Genomic DNA, 13,504 nt, shown 5'->3' on the forward strand with positions numbered 1-13,504 from the left:
TGTGGGGTGTAGCAAGGGATAGGGGATCTGTTACACCTGCTAAGAGAGGCCATTGCATCAAACAACTGCCTAAAACAACTCCACTAGTTCATGACAGAGCCAAGCCTTATCAACAGCTGCAGAGTCCCAGTCTGGGCACTCCTGCTTTTGCTATCTGGGGCAAACATCCCTGGGTAGCTAAGCAGCAGCATTCGTCATTACTCATTTCCCTTTCACTCTGTCCTGTGAGAACAGCTGTTTGCTGTTTTTCTGCACTTTGAGATCTAGGGTTGAGATCGAACAGTACCTGAGGATGAAATCACTTCTTCCTATTTGTAAAACTCTTTTGATCTGAGGATTCCAGATTTTCCAGCATTATGGTTTCCTTTCTTTTCTGTTTTTGTTCTCTTCACATCCCTGCTTCCCAAAATAGCACCTCAGAAATTCTTGCTTTCTCTGTGGTTATCATTGACTTGGCTGAACGACTTAGGTTTTGCTAATCAGAAAATAGAAATACTTTTTTGAGGCAATTTCTACTGTATTATATCTGGGGCAATATTACTCCTAATCCCTCCAAAAATGAGGATAGTTTTGCTTTTAAAGACCTATGGTTGCTTTAATCATTTGCAGATGCCTGTGAATCTACACTATGGTGTGTGCAGTATTTGGTATGCATTCAGGGAAAGGAAACCTGGACTCAAAAATTCATGGAGGGTGAGAAGCCAGGAGGGCCAAAGGGGAAAGATTATTACCAGAATATAATTGCAAACTGGCCCAAGAGGTGCAGTTTGGCATGGCAGGAGATGGGGGAGCTATAAGGCACAGATCAAAAAGAAAGGAACATGTCAGCAGTTTTCTCGCTCAGTTTGAGTGAAGACAAAAGGGAAAATTCAATCCCTCTTATGCTATAAGAATGTAAGGTGAAATACCAAAAACACCTGGTTTTTTTTCCTCACAAATGGGATAATCCAGCATTTAAGTCTGAAGGCAAAAGAATCATTGGCTCAGCTGGGTATCTAAAGGTATCATATTTATAGACCAGCTATTTCAGGAAAAGAGCCTGTGTTCTTTTGCATCACTTAAGGCAAAATATAACCTTGGCAAACAAAACCACTGGCAATATTTGCAGTTGCATCATTCTCAAGTGAGTATTTAACATCAGAAAATGTTAGGACATTCATGATAAGCTGCTGTTTTTACATAATCCTATCAGTTATGGCTGTCCAGTAGCTGCGGTACAATATCTTGAACAGAAAATGTTCACTATCACAAGTTAAAGCATCATGGGATAGGTAACTGGATTATGATACTGATGTCAAGCTGTGGAATAAACTTAATTCAGTAATTGGGTCCAAATGTGATTTGAAACTAAGGTTTAGTCAGAAGAGGGTTTTTTCCCCTCCAGGAATAAAGGAATAAAACCAGAAATCTGGCTTAGTGACAATTCCTTATATTATGGACAATGTGTAGTAATTTGCTTCAAAAGACAAATACCTTTGTGTCTTGTGCCTTACTCTGTAGAGAATCTTTTGTGTGAACAGCCCTAGACAGAGATTTTGACAGAGCTCTCTATGTTGAAGAAATGTCATAGTGAATTTTGGGCAGAGCCAAAATTCAAACGGATGGTCACACTAAAGGATGGAGTCACAGTAGCCGACACGGAAAAAATGTGGCAGAACAGATCAGAACTAAATTCTTAAAAAACCTATTAAAATGAGTTTCGTTAAAATATTTAGTAACCTAAGATTTTATTCATAAGATAGGAAAAGCTAAAATTGTATGCAGTGGATTGCTAAACTAACCAGTTACATATTTCAGTGAGAAATACCTGAAGGAAGAAACTGCAAATCTGTCAGGTTCTCATTTTATCTGTCTTAATTCAACCTACTTTTCATATCACCAGAAGCATAAGAATTCAGCTGCCTTGAGGAAGTACTATCAGAAGCCAACGCCATCACAGTTTCCCAAATTCTCTTGCAAAACTGCTGCTTTAGTGAATACTGAAAATGTCTCTGGTTTTCTTGTCTTTGGGGATGCCAGAGGTCAGGTGTTTTGGGCCACAATGTCCAGTCCAAGATCAGGGCCTGCTTTATTCTGTGCAACTGTTTCTGAGTAGCCAAGGGGAATACCAATGCTGACAGCAGTTTTCCATCTGTTCCTTCCTGACCTGCAGATATATGTTTAATGCATAGCTACAAAAGACTCTTAGCTTGTCATGGAGGGCGTTAGATTTCCCTGCTGGAGGCCAGCCATGGCAAAGCAAAGCTTTCCACTTGAGTCATTTGCTCACAGTTGAAATCGTGCAGAAGTTGCTGTTTTAGTGGGGTAATGATACTTCAGACTTCCCTCTTATGGAGCAATACAATTCTCTGAGGTCACACTGGTTTTTATCACCTTTGTTTATCGACTTTCTGACTTCAGGACATTTTATTCAGTTCTGACAGTTCCCAGGCAGTGTGTTTTTTATCAATGTCTCCAGGAAGCAGATACCATCAGCAATGTCCAGACCTACATGTGCGTGACCTGACCACAGAATTTCACTGTCTTGAAGATGTGTTACCTCCAAAATACAGTAAATTCACTATTAACTTCAAGCTAGCTGGTTAGAGATCTTGGTCCATCTGTCTGGTGTCTTTAAGAAAACCATAACATTTTTTGGGTATTGTACAGATTCACTAAAAAATTTCAGAGATCCTCTTGAAAGCTTCCTGAAAGTCAGTACCAAAGACCACAGTCTAGGTATGTTTGGAATGTGCCCTGTGTCCCACTGTGCACTGGTTGTTCACTGACAGTGAACATACGGTCAGCACAAGAGCAGCTGCCAGAAGTAATCTGCTGTTCTTAAGGTACCTGATGATGCAGTGGTGTTGCAAATCCAATTCAGTGTAACTATGTAGGATAATTTTCTGGAGAGGACTGTGATGCTATGTCAGCTTTACAGTCATGAAAATTGTCTTTCAGGTAGTTTTGTATGTTTTTCTTCTACTTTCTTTTAAAGTGGATCCATTCTCTTGTTCTCAGTTCAAGGTTTAGAGCATAATTTTGCAATTCTTTTTGCTGCTTTTGAGCAGATCTGATCTGTTTTACCCTACACTGTGTTGTGCCTTCCAGTTCTTCACTTTTAAGATATTAAAATCGGGAGCCCCCTTTTTGCTATCTGCCAATGTGATGTCTTTTCTTCATAAACATTTATTCACTTTTTCCATTTTAATGGGGCTTTGTCCTGACCATTTTGGAAGTACTGCTTTGCTGGTCTCTTTCTGGCACTGCTACTCCACAGCATTGCAGTGACCCAGCCCTATTTTTATTGAAAAATACCAGAAAAGTCTTAGTTCTACTAACATATTTTGCTGAGGATACTCAAGTTTAGTTTTTGTGAAACCTGAAAATTATGCCTTTCAGTGGAAAAATTGCTTTTTAAAGAATTGACATTTAAACACCATACATTTGAGTGGCTATTTTTTATTTACTTCTGCAAGTATCTTATTTATTTTCCACAATGGCAGCATATATGTCACATCACTGTTGGCATCTAAAACTTACATGCCCAAACATTCAGAGGAACAAATAAAAATTAATACAGGTTAAAACCATGTTGTGCCCATATTTTATTATCACCAGTCTGATGTGATTTTGTGGGCAGAAGAACATGCTCTTGCCATCAAGAGATAATTTAGTTACTAAAGTTGAATAATGTCTTTATTAGTGCTGCTCTGTTAACAGATTCCAGATACCCAGTCATGTTCTGTCCATAATTAGTTCTCTCTACTTTCCCATTTATGCCCAGCCATGTTGATGAGGGTGTGCTACTGTTAGAAAGGTTCTGTAAGATGTTTTAAGAAGTGTTTTTGTATCATGGTACCATTTGGAGGGTTTTCGTCCTCACTTACTGGAACTGTGTACCTGCTGCTTTGCTGCTAATTGGTTCCTCGTCAGTCTCACAGGGCTCTTTATGTGGTGTCACTCACAATCAGTGCAACTTATCTGTTTTCCTCCAGAAGGGGAACCTCAGTAGTTCATGATTTTATTATTGTTCTTCAATTTGATACAATCTGTTCCTGACCATCTGTACCCACTCATGCTGAGAATATCAATACTGTAATTTTCCATCTCTCTCATATCTTGAGCTGATTTCTCCAGCTTGCAGCATTGGATGTACATGCCAGGATCTTGTACATAACATGGAGAAGCAGATACTTCAAGGTTTGGGCTTCTTGCTGAGATGGGATTGGACTGATGCTTGTTGTACAGATTCACTTGGGGCTATCCACTCATCAAGGAACCGAGATGGATATTGTCATGGAGACAAAGTGAAGGCTTAGCCAGTAATATTTCTGAAGAGGAAGGTGGTCAGCCTTGCATCCAGCTCCCATGCTTGAAGAATCAAGAGAGAAATTTCTGTCTGGCCTCTATCTTTGATTTACCCAGCCTTCGTAGATGTGTTGGGAGCTTCCACAATCCTGCTTGACGTAACTTTGGATCAGAGTCTCCTAAGCAGCCCAACAGAGCAAGGTACCAGGTTCAGAAATGGGGGGAAATGTGGGTTTGCGTCTGTGAGGGGTGCATGTGCGTGCGTGTGTGTACTTTGCATAATTCTGGCAATTTGTATTCTACTGTACTTAGAATTAAGCAGGTTAATTTAGCTTTTCCTCTATTTGTTCATATCTGGTGCTTAGAGGATTTGGAAAATCCTATTCTCAGCCATCAGCTAATTTCATAGAACCTACTACAACTGTTATATGTTGTCTGGTGGACTATTATATGATTGGTTTCTTTTTTGAATTTTTTTTCTTCACATGATGTAAAATATTTCTAAATGGCATGTGATTAGAAATCTGAGAAATTCTTTCAGTATTTAAGTAATCTTTCGGGTTATGCAGACTGCTACATTTGTGTGTGTGAGAATATAAGGGAAAATAAAGACACATAATGGACTATACCAGGAGATTTCAGTGGTGTAATAAAACACAGGAGTAAAGTTCAGATAATTTATGGTCCCCTTAGCAGAAACTCTCAATGGAATAATACCTCTATAAATCAAAAGTATTTACTTTGTCCATTGCTTATTTTTAATATGTGATTCTGACTCGTGAATTCATGTCCTGTAGAAATTTCTGTACCTTCTTGAGTCATGCAAATGTTGTCTCCTATCACCCCAGATACTGCTTTCTTGAGTGATTAGTTGTTTCACCCTACACTGTTGTCATATATTTTTTTACTTCATCTAACTTCACCATTTTGGGGAAAAGATACTGTGCTAATTTTTCTTCTTTTTCAAAAATAGTGTAGAATTCGTTGTACCACAATTGGAGAAGTACAAGAGGCAGTCAGTATATACATGATGTAGAACCAAATATGAAAAAAAGTATACACGAACAGAATAATTTGTGCTGCTTTCTTCATGTTACCTTTTTCCTGCTTCGAAGGTCTGAGCACAACAAAATGTCTTTTTGAAGGACACGTAGACATCATCCACTAGGGAGACAAAGTACTTCTCCTCAGCTAGTGAACAGGTTTTCCTTTCCTCTTTTTAAGATATTCTGTGAGAGAGTAAAGCAAAGCTGAGACATCTTTGCATGTCCTTCTCATCCTATGAACTGATAGAAAGAAACATGACATAAAACAATGGAATTAAATGCTTGCTGGATGTGGAATTATGGACAGTAACAGTGTAGGACAATAGCAGGTAACTCTATGAAAGGTGAAGATGTTACATCAGGTGGACAAAGTCACAGGAAGCAACTTTCTGAGAAGTAATTCCTTGTGAGAGAAGCAAGCAGCCATGTGTCCAACAAGTCCTCTTTGCTCTCAGGATGTGAGTCAGCAGTGTTGGAGTTGTTTGCAGACATCTGCTGCTGCAGGTTAGGGGCTAGGCTAAAAGGCTTTACTGAAGCCCAGGCAGACAATGTCCACAGCCTTTCCCTCATCCACAAAACAGGTCACACCATCACAGAAGGACATCAGGTTGGTCAAGCAGGACCTGCCTTTCACAAAACCAACCTTGCCAGGCCTGATTTCCTGGTTGTCCTGTACATGCCCCATGTTGGCACTCAAGATGATCTGCTCCGTGACTTCTCTGGCACTGAGGTCAGGCTGAAACCTTGTTGAAACCTCGTTCCAGCCTTTCTTGTACACATTTGCTAATTTCCAGTCAACTGGGGCCTCTCCAGTTACCCAGAACTACTGGTGATGACTGAAAGTAGCATGGCAAGCTCTTCTGCCAGATCCATCAGTACACTTAGGTGGATCCCATCTAGCCCCGTAGACTTGTGGGTGTCTAAATCACATAACAGGTTGCTGGCTATTTCCTCCTGGATTATGGGAGCTTCATTCTGCTCCCAGTCTTTGTCTTCTGGCTCAGAAGACTGGATATACAGAAAACAATTGGTCTTGCTGTCAAAGACTGAAGCAAAGGAGCCATTAAGTACCTCAGCCTTGTCCTCATCCTATGTCACTGTTTCCTTCGGCATCCAAAATTGTCAAATGTTGATTTGTCCTACACACCTCGCGGACTGCAGTGATTTGCACATAAGAGGCAATGCTTTATTTTAGTGTATAACTTAGTTTTCTGTATTTTTATGGCTGAGTTTTGAATGTGTTACAGACTCTTTTTATAGGGTTTGAACTCTTGACAGCCATGAATACTTTTGAAAACAACTGTGAATGATGGATGAATACCTATGAAATCCACAGTATCACTAACAAAATGCCATCAGCTGTTATTGATGTTTTTTTTTGCTTGGTAGCTTTTGAAATAGCTGGCACAGGGGAGACTGCACACAGAACGTGGCTACTCATCAGACCAGCTCAGTTTGCTCTATGGGAGAGCATGAACAATTGCTGTGAAAATATTTCATATGGAAAAGTAGAGACGAGGCTGGGAAGTCTTTCTGCACAAGTGTATCCTCTTTGGCTTTGTGCTATATAAATTCTGTAGCACTAACCTGAACTGTAGTACAGTGGTTAATTACATTTAGGCTAAGCAGCTGTGTTAAGTCAGTGTTTCATACTTTGTGGCTATTAGGATAGTTACCGGTCTTGTTCTTTTCTTTTCCAACTCATAAATCCCCTGTTTTTGAAAGTGTCATCCACTAATTTTATAGTGGATGTAGTCCCTTTTATAAAAGACAAGGCAGACTTTAGCAGCTGATAAGTCTAAAATATTGTCTCTCTAAAAGATTCTCTGCACACTGGCAGTGGAATAACTCATTTTGCATTCAAAGTAGGAGATTCCTTACACCTTCTTTTTTTGATATACCTCTTTGAAATGCAAGAGGAAATGTCAAAAATGATCTCATATTTTATTCCTTCCCTTCCATCCTTCCTTTGTAAGACCTTTCTTTATAGAGAATTTTTTCCTGTCCACTATAAAAACAGACTTTGTTCAAGTGCGGCTGCTTATACTTCACTATGATCAGGAAAGCTGGAAATAAAATTGTAACTTGTAATCCATTTATATTTTAAATACCTTTGTCTCACAGCAATCCTAACATACAGGTTTTGTATCAATTTGTAAGATGCTGTAGCATGAGAAAGGTAATAATTGTACTCAAAGGTTGTGTATTTTCTGAGACTAATATTGCTAGTAAAAATAGCCAAGCTTTTGTACATGTGAATCCCTTCTCAGAATGTTTTTGATTTTCTACTTATTAGAAAATCATCATGAATGTAATTATACTAATGTAGCTAGTGAATGAATCTTGTTTTAATCATACTTGTACTTCTAAGTATGGCAGAATCCTGGTCTGGAGAGCAGAACACAAAGCAGCCATCATCATGTTACTACGCGTTTGCTGACTCTCATTTGGCCTAATGCAATTTTCCCCTTAGCCTAGTAAAATGCCAAAGTTGATTAACGTTGATTAAGACTGTTCATAAACTTTTCATGCTGCACAGTTTGATTTTATCTGAGGCATGTCAACTAGGATCTCATGGGGAGCCTTTTCAGGGAAACAGTGCTAGAAAGTGTCAAATAAGTGCTAATAATTTCAATGTACAAGAAAGAAATTGTTTTCCAATTAGACTTTAGCTTTTGCCATTCTAGTACCTTCTGTCTCTGGAGTGTAAAATGAACTTTCGCAAGATACTGGCTCCTTTCTTCATGTACTAGAGCTAAAGTTGTAATGTATGCTTACTTGAATTAAAAAAAATTAAGTTGCCTGTACCATTGTGCTTTTAGGAACAGTTTCACAAGGCTACCCCTTCTGCCTTTATCTATTATTTGAATTAATTGAACTTCCTGATAATTTTTGGTCATTTGACAGATATGCAACCTAGAAAGGTGGATTTCTAGATACAAAATACCAGATGCTAAACTCTAATTATCATCCCTTTCAGGCATGTTTTCATTATCAAAACTGCTATAGTCCGCGTCTGTGAGAATATACTGTAGTTGAAAATCTAAACAGCTAAGGACCTGCTGCCTTTGGATTTTGAGGAAAACAAAAAGTCAAACAAGTATTTTCTATCTCTTCCCAATAGAGAGGTCAGAACTTAAACTGGATGCAGTAAAAAAGGAACCTCAGTAATGGACTGGTTTTACATTAATGGATGTTACCGTGAGAACTTTCCTCTCAAATGCTACTTTGGGAAAACTCTAAACAGTTCTACTCCAACAAAGATGCTCTGTCTCCCAAATTGTGTCTCATTTTTCTTCAAAGATCAGTTTAACACCATCTTGTAATAATGTCCATGCAAAAACAGTCATCTTCCATTTCTCTAGTGTTGCTACCTTTATCTTATGCTGTCTTCTCATTTCAATTGCATTTGTCTGAGTTACCCATGTACTCTGTTTTGTCTGTGGCTCTCTGAGTTTTCTATTGCAATAGGCTGTTGCCTGTGCTATTTTTTCTATTGATTTCTAGGGCACTAGACCATTCATACATGACTAGGCTTTCTAAGCATGACAATAATAATAATAATAATAATAATAATAATAATAGTAGTAGTAGTAGTAGTAGTAGTAGTAGTAGTAGTAGTAGTAGTAGTAATAATTCTTCAGGATACCATTAATACTTTTAATAATGAATAATAAATTGAGAGACAGAATCACATAGTGCAGTCCACAAAAGAAAAAAAAGGTAAAAAAAGAAAAAAAAGAAAAAAGAAGAAAAGAAAAAGGGCAATCATTTCTATCTTGTATAAAACCAGGAGATTTGGGACTTTCAAGATGTCACTACAATAGAAATGAATATATTCCTGGGATCTGGAACAGGATATTCTGTACCAACTCTGGAGGACAATCTTATGACTGAATTAAAAAAAAATCACATGGGACTTAAGAATACTGGTGTTTCTTCTGAAACAGCTTGAGTTTCATAAATGCAGGCGGGGTCAGGGAAGAGGGATTAGAAGGCAGCAAAGAGGGAAGACAATGCTGCATCCATAACTTACAGGAACATATGATAATGTTCTAAGCACCAGCTGTGCTAATGTTAACCTGTGCTTTATGTGTTGAATAATGCCTATATATTCATAATTTAGAAACCAGTGTAGTATCTGACAACTCGGAACAATTGAAAAGAAACCAGAGTGCTCAAGCTGGGGACAATTTTTAATACCAATAAAGGTATTAAATATCAAGGAATGATCTGTAAGGGACCAAAAGAAATAGACTTGTATGGTTTTGTTAGGATTCTTGATTCTACAATTCTTTTAGCTGGACAATTGCAACACTGTTGCTTTATTACAATCAGGATTGTTAGATTATAAGAATAAACCTTCTGCCCAGTTACTTAGAAACATTGCTGGTTCATGTAGAGAATCAAATAGAGATATATAACCACAGAACTGTCATTACACGGGAGCTTTTAGGTTCTTTCAAAACTTCCTCCTATGTCTTTCAATCAACTAACAGAACAATCAAAATTGAACTGTCAAATTCAGACAGAAAATACTGAGATTAAGATCCTGTAAAGATTTTAGCCTGCACCTTTAATTCAGCATGTTTTATATCACAAATATGACAGAATATTTCAAACTGAGCATGGAAACAGAACTGCAGGAATGAGACATAATAAAGTTTATAGCATTGATCATATTTACAAACTTATGTACCCTGTGTTTGTGTATAACTTTTCTGGACAAAACATCCAAGCTGCAGAAATCATGTTTAGCAAGTATCCCATTCATAGAATAGTTTAGGTGAGAAGGAACCTTTAAAGGTCATCTAATCCACCACCTCTCTGAGCAACACATTCTAGTTTTACTACCCCTATGATAGAAAAATTTCTTCCTTCTATATATCTACTTTAGTCTACAACAGGCTAAAACATATTTCTCCATCTAACTTACAGACCCTCTTAAGGTATTTACAGGCCACATTAAGGTTACCAGAGCCTTATCTTCTCCAGGGTGAGCTGCCCTAACTCTCCCAACCTTAAACCAGAAAACTATCTAATTGATCTGAACATCTCTTCAGTTTTCAACCAGCAGTGCTTACAGAAAACCTACATGCTAAGGCCTCTACTATATTGCATTTCAAAGTACAACCTGGATCCCAGCTCCTCAGTCCACTGAGAGAAGGGAAATCAATATCTTCCAAGCAAAGCTAATTTAGGAATAAGGTTGGATATCCTCCATAACCCAAGCACTTCCCATGATGCCCATGGAGAGCCCCCAGTCCTCCAATCCAAAAGGGTTTTGTTAACGGTTCTCCTTGAGCAGGGAAAGGGTTTGGTAGAGGGTAAAAATTAAGTTACACATTTCAGAGCAACTTAAAGAAATTTACCATTCTGACTCAATGAAGATACTGATCATATTCATAGTCTAGAGGAAAAAATGTGTTCTGTAGATAAAAGACCAATACCTTTCCATCTGCTGCAGATAGATCTTTAACACCAGTTAAATTGGGAGGAACTATTTCACTAATATAGTTGGTTATGGCCAGTACTGTGTATACTATGGATTACACTCTTTTATAGGGAATGAGATCAACAAAAAAAATTCTAACTTCTACCCATAAATATCTAGTATTGTTCAAATCACTTGTAGGGAAGTTTCCAACTAATAGAAATTTGGTTGGAGCATAAAAAAAAATTGCATAGAGAGTAGCAAAATCCTCCTGAAAGCAATCAAATGACAATTTGATGACATTATAAAATATGTTTCCTCAATTTAGACAGGAAAAAGCTGGGAATGATCCAAGACTGCACCAGAAAACCAGTCCATGATGGTTGGATAGCATTTAGTACAGGACCTGGAAAACACAATTTGTTGCATTGTAGTTTTTCCTTCCTGTATGGGACTTTGAGGAGTTCCCTGCAGATTGCTTCCATGAAATGTCCTGCAGGAAACATTTCTTGCTGGTTATAAATCTGACTTAATCCACTGAGAGTCTGAGTATTGGTCATTTTCAACCAAGAATATGTCTTTAATTTCCTCCATTCACTGATCCATAATAGAATATTTTAAAGTTCTCTTCATGTCAGCTACATAAAAATGTTTTCTGAGCTTCAAATTGGGACAGAAATAATAAATAATTAGTTACACTGGATTTTTCCCCTTATACAAAACATTATAAAGCAGATGTTAGCACTTCGTTTTCAGAGAAGACTTATACTTGACATGATTAAACAATGAATCTACCAACTCATTTACTCTTGTAGTTGCTATGAGGAAGGAAATGGGAGTAAGTATAATGAGACCCTTAGAGAAAGACATTTTGTGATGATATATAAAACTAGGTTACAATATCACTGTTTCCTTGGGAACCCCTCATGTCTAGCAGAACTGAAAAGGAACAGATAAAAAAAAGGGTATCAGAAAAATTATATTAATAACACTGCTGGTGTCAGTACATTTAGATGACTTACAGAAGCCACTAAAAGAAAGTATCACATGACTTTGATATACAATTAGAGTGAATTTTCATTTAAAGATTTTGCAGAGAAGAACAATTTCAGCAGAGGATTGTAAACCAGGAATGGGAATCTGTTTTTTTGGAGGATGTTAGTCAGTTCCGAATGAGAAATGAAAATAACAGGAAGGGCAGGGAAACTGGAGAAACATGAATGGGAAGGTCAGAATTAAAACTGAATGCTCCTTATAAATAATTTTTGTAAATGATCATACTACATTATAGTATGATCATTTGTTGGTTTATTATAAACTGCTGTTGACCCCATTACACTGGAGTGGGTAGGGAAGTCTGTGCTGTATATTTTCATTAATATATCACCTGAGTAATGTAAATAACAGTAACAACATGAGACAATTCTGTGCGGGCTGACAGGAATGTGAACAAAAAATGTTTGTTTTCAATTGCAGAAAAATGTGAGGAATCATAGGTGGAACTGATTGTAAGAAAGGAAGGTAGAAGCTTAGAAAGGTCAAGCTGAACCATTTTTTTATTGTCATCAAGACAGGATGTCTTCTACTCTGAATCTGCTCTCTCTTTTCAAAACAAATAGCTAGATAACATATGGGGATTACAGTTCCTGTCCCTGTATTTGTTTGCTTACACTTACCCAGTAATGGCAGGGGATTTAGTGGAAACAAGGCAAATACCAAGGAGAAAAGAAAGCTCTGAAATTCTACAGTAATGCTGAGAGCAAGTATTTGTCATTTGTGGATGAAACATCACAGGCACATTGAAATGAAGCAGGCACTGTAAATCCAGAGAGTTCAAAGGTAAATATCCATTGGAAAGAATCTCAGCTGAATGAGGCAATGCACAAAAAACTGTAGTGATGTCTTGCAACAAGACTACAGCCTGAATACTGCTTGTGTTTATGGTTGAGGCATGGCATTAAATATTTTTGAACCAACTGTGTAACCTGACTGGAGTGACTACTTTCAATTGGTCTGGTTCTTTGTAATCATTCTTAGAAGTGATTGACTGATTTCTCATGTTCTTCACTTCCCTGGGATAAAATGTATTTTTCAAAGGCTTCTCTACAGTTAATTCTTCCATTCAACATTCATAGATTGATAAAGAATGTACTATCTTTGGGAATCTGATGACACATGGTTCTAAATTTCCTCCTCTTTTTGATTTTGATGCCAGATTTATCTAGTGCCTGGAAGAAACCAGGAATTCGGTGAGAGCCAGCTGGCTGGAATCCAGTCTGAAAGGTGAAGGTGATGTGAACTGGAGGAGCAGAATGCTTTCAGGACTGAATGAAAAATTATACAGTTTATTTTACAAGGATATCTGCTTAAATATAATACGTTCAGTGTCTTACACAATGGTTTATGGTTTTTACCATAGGGTCTATTATAAACAAGTTTACATCAAGAAATGGAACAGTCTCCTTTAGCTAAGGATGCCAGTGACATTTCTTAGAAAAAATTAAAATTCAATTAATATATGTGCCTGATAATAGGTAGAGATTATTTTTAAGACCTGCTTTACCACAGCAAACGTCTCATGTCCTTCCAACAATCTGTTCCTCCAGAATTTGTTTCCACAAAGGAATGGTGTTTTCACACGCAGGCAGAACTCTTTAGTTTGTGGACCTACATCCTAGAATTTATTCTCTGTGGAAATACAGGTAATGAGGACCACAATAGGTTCTGAAAGATT

The sequence above is a fragment of the Melozone crissalis genome, unplaced genomic scaffold, assembly GCF_028551555.1.
Source record: "Melozone crissalis strain CALT ecotype California unplaced genomic scaffold, PUWL_Pcris_2 ptg000002l_1, whole genome shotgun sequence".
Classification (NCBI taxonomy): Eukaryota; Metazoa; Chordata; class Aves; order Passeriformes; family Passerellidae; genus Melozone; species Melozone crissalis.